Source organism: Bos indicus, chromosome 24 (genome assembly GCF_029378745.1).
Source record: "Bos indicus isolate NIAB-ARS_2022 breed Sahiwal x Tharparkar chromosome 24, NIAB-ARS_B.indTharparkar_mat_pri_1.0, whole genome shotgun sequence".
NCBI classification, from domain to species: Eukaryota; Metazoa; Chordata; class Mammalia; order Artiodactyla; family Bovidae; genus Bos; species Bos indicus.
The window spans coordinates 3,345,187-3,349,504 of record NC_091783.1 but is presented as its reverse complement, the minus strand read 5'-3'; the positions used below and the strand labels follow the sequence as shown (position 1 = coordinate 3,349,504).

The 4,318-nt window shown below is 41.9% G+C and overlaps 1 long non-coding RNA gene across 1 annotated transcript; it reads right to left on the bottom strand.

The window, feature by feature from the left end:
- Positions 1-1,822: 1,822 nt before the first annotated feature.
- On the bottom strand, positions 1,823-3,761 carry LOC139179335 (uncharacterized). Its single transcript, XR_011563709.1, has 3 exons — positions 3,656-3,761; positions 3,409-3,528; positions 1,823-2,044 (listed from the first exon to the last, which is right to left on the bottom strand). It is a non-coding gene; the product is annotated as an uncharacterized lncRNA (long non-coding RNA).
- Positions 3,762-4,318: the final 557 nt, after the last annotated feature.

The window sequence follows — 4,318 nt, the reverse complement described above, 5'->3', positions numbered from 1 at the left end:
TGCAAATTTTTCTCTCCTTGAATTATGCTTTTTTCCAATACTCTGTTCTTATTGGGCTTTCCTGGCGACTCAAGACTAAGCGACTTTCACTTTTGCTTTCTTATAAAATTTTATAAGAAGTATGCCTCTCACACAATCCAGAAGAAAATCTAAACATGGTCTGGGAGATAAGTATCATGATTATGAGAGGTAATTTTTTTCTATATGACATAAAGCATATTGAAGGTGTACAGTAATTAAAAGTATGCCATTCTGGCACAGTATACTTTAGTATGCTATTGGGAAGCTTCTTTAAAACCTATGTGATGGACATGCATCCATCTATGTATCTTTCAGCTCTCATCTGTATCCATCATTTTTTACTTTTCACCCAGCAACCGATCGCCCTACTGCTGCCCCACTCCCTTCCAGGGGCCCACTCCTTGCCGAACTCTAATTCTTGTGCTATTTTTATGGATCACTTTGGAAAGTGACTTTGGCTTCTCTTGACAGATCTGCAGCTTCAAGGTGGTGAGCTATGGAGCTACTTCAGGGAGCAGAGAGCTTCCAGAAGCCCCCCTGAACCTTTCAGAAGAAGGGAAAGGCTGCAAGATGGAGAATGGAAGAGTCTTGTTATTTTCTCAACTGGGAATTCAGGTACGCCTGGAGTTCATTTCATTCTTGGCCTTCCAATTGGATAGACTAGAATCTTCCTTTTTTACTGGAACCAGTTTGAGTTACATTGGTCTTAACTGCTATAGGTTTACTTTCTGAACTTTTTTCTATTTTTAAATAGAAAAAATAGCTATACACCCAATAGCTTTATTGGGTGTATAATTCAGAGACCACACAATTAATTTAAAGTATGGAATTGAGGAGCATTTAGTATATTCACGTATATTTGCATCCATCACAATTTTAGATTCTGTTCTTGACTCTGTACTCCCAAGCCATGATCCCCTTGAGCCCTAGAAAATCACCAATCTACCTTCTGTCTCTATAGAGTTGCCAGTTTGGGACTTTTCTTTATAAACAGAATCATAAAACATGTGGTCCTTTGTGATAGATTTCTTTCCCATGGCATAATACTTTCATTGGAAATACTGAAGCTGAAGCTGAAGCTGAAGCTCTGAGTCAAAGAGCTGACTCATTGGAAAAGACCCTGATGCCGGGTAAGATTGAGGTTGAGATGGTTAGATGGCATCACAAACTCAATGGACATGAGTTTGATCAAACTCTGGGAGACAGTGAAGGATAGGAAACCCTGATGTGCCTCAGTCCGTGGGATCGCAGAGTCGCACATGACTTATCGACTGAACAACAAATGCTTTCAAAGTTCATGCTGCTGTAGCATCTGTCAATACACCATTCCATCTAATCACCAAATAACATTCCATTGTGTGGAAATACCATATTTTATTCACCCAGTCATCAGCTGATGGACGTCTGACTAATGAGAAAATGATCCATGGATGAAACATTTGGCAGTGTTTTACTCCTTCTGGATTCTTGTGTTGAGCAATCTCCTCTGGTTCTCAAACTGGCCAGGTCTGCAGGGAACGTCCATTATGAAGACGCAAGGCTCTTGGCTGCAAGCAAGGTCCTTGGTCCCTCTGCGAGTGACAAGAACAGATGAGTTGACAGACGCTCTTATCAGCATCTATGGAAGTTGATGGCACCTGAAGCAAACCTCCACCTTTTGAAATTTCAGAGCCCCAGTTTAGCAATTCTGGAACATTAATGATCTGTTGTGAGGGCCATGCAGCCACTGCCTGTTTCTGAAACACTGACTCCTCTTAGCTTGGTAGCAACCCAAACAAAAACAGACTGCTAACCAGGCAGTCCTAAATATTTTATTTCATTTATCAATTCTTACATTTTTTTCCCCAAGCACTCCTTTCATGCCTGCAGTCATTGAGTTGTACAGGAGAAGAATACTGCACACCAAATCCTGTTGACATAACTGAATTTTCCATGTCTTATTCACACCTCTGCTAGGCTGGGTCTATTGTTAACATGATGCCTGGTTTTGTTGTTGTTGTTGTTCTGGGATGCAGGTTACAATCTATCAAGAGAAAACAATCATAATGAGATTTCTCTCAGTTTTAAACCTAAGTTTCCTAAAAGAATCTGGGAATTTTAACTATTTGTCAATACACGCTTCACTTCCCTCTTTGCTTTGTCTTTTCGTTTTGGGGTCCCCTCTCAAGCCTGTGGGATTCGCCTGCCTCTGGGGCCAGGATCTGCCATTCCTCTGGAACAGATCATCATCTGGGTATGGCATGTACCTTTTATGGCACTTTATACAGACCAGCCTGAGTGAAATAAATACACAGGATGCAAAGCTCAAAGTGACACATCCCAGATCTCTGACATTCTTACCATGGCTTTGAGCTTCAGGCACTGACAAATCTCCCACGCGTACCAGCTCTCCCAGAGGACGGGCTGTAATGATGTTTATGTTATACAATATGTAAAATATTTATACCCGGGCTTCAGCACAAACTGACTATCACTTAAATCAGGAGCTAGTATTTACATTCGGGGCAAGGGGGGCTCTCTGTGTCACTCTTTGCAGGCAGAAAGGGAGCCCGATAGAATAAATGATCAGTTTATGTACAGAATCAGATTCCAGCAGTGTCTCTGCTTTAAAAATAACAGTTATGGGAAAGGTTTTTAATGTGCATGCTTCTTTTAGAATTGTTAAATTACCAAGAAGGGCAAAATTTATGCCTTTCTGACTATTGCCCTTATCTTTAGAATGGAAAAAGTCTTTTCTTTTGACAAACCGTTCTTTCATGAATAACCTCTTCAAGAGCATTTAGTTATCATTATTAATAAATTGTTACCGTAATAAATTATATTTTAAACATTTTATTAAATGCAGTTCTCATGTACTTAAAATAAATTGCAAAGCCGGCTTTTTTCAAGGTATTTAATATATATGGTGTGACACAATGTGCTTTTAATATATTTAATGTTATATACTTTAAAATGTAAGTGTGTTGTACTTTTATGGAACTTACTTTATATTCCTTTCTGTATGGAAAATGTATTACTTTTTAATACGGGTTCATTGTGGAGTGCCATTAAGAAATAGAGCACGGTTCTTAAAAGTGGTAACTTTCAGAATTTAAGTACATTAAGTGTGGGGGAGGGGAAGAAACTGCATTATGGTAACATCAAGCATCTAATTGAAACTGACAAAAGCAAGGGGAGAAATCTCACACTGACATTGTAATGGCACTTGCATTTGCATTGACATCATAACAGGTCTAATGCAAGTGCAGGAGACACTGCCACTGACAAAAAAAGACTTCCCCTGACATTCCTCTGCTTTCGCACTTTCTTTGGACATGCTATCACTGTCATTCACAATAAAGATGAAAATATTATGAAAAACATCCTCAGTCCATGCTTGTTAGATACCTTCCATGGTTGAAATGTGCTGGTTGTTGTCGAGAGCTTCTTCTTTTTCAGCCTCAAAAATACACTGCTTGAGTCCCTGGGGAGAATGCATCACCAAATTTTCCATCACTTAAAACGATTCTGTAAAAAAGGAAATTTAAAAATGGATTTTGCAGAAAAAAAATAGTTTTGCATTAGATCCTTAAGGCAAGAGAGAATGTTGGTTCTTCTTTGGAAGCTGCAGTAAATCTTTTGGGTGAGTGCGTACAACGGGACAACAGCAGACACGGGAGACAAGTGTGCCCCCTCCTCCCGGGGAGGCAGAATCATCCCTGAACTTCAAGGGAGCCACTGAACCCACCCATGACGACAACTACTAACCAACTTAAGTTAAAGAACTGCGTTTCCAGGCTGGAGTTCTAGAACACTACTTTGTTCTTCTGGGACTTCTAAGGTGGCTCAGTGGCAAAGAATCTGCTTGCCAAGCAGGTAGATGCCAGTTCAATCCCTGGGTTGGGAAGATCCCCTGGAGGAGGACATGGCAACCCACCCCAATATTCTTACCTGGGAAATCCCATGGACAGAGGAGCCTGGTGGGCTACAGTCCGTGGGGTCGTAGAGAGTTGGACACGACTTAATGACCAAACAACAACCACCTTTGTTCTTTCACCTCTGCTGGTTACCAGGCTCCAAGCCCAAATAGCAGCTCTGGAAGCAGCACACCAGCCTCAGAACGTTGTCTGAGACCATTTCTCCATCCACCGGGGCCCCTCTGCAGGGCCGAGCGCTTGCCTTCCTCACTGCTTTGGTCCTCTCTGCTCCTCGGCTGGACCCTGCTCCCTCTGACCAGCTTCCCTGGGGCCCCCGGGGGCTACAGGGCCAGATTCCTCCCCCACACCACCACCGGGGTCTGACGTCCCAGCGTCTGTTC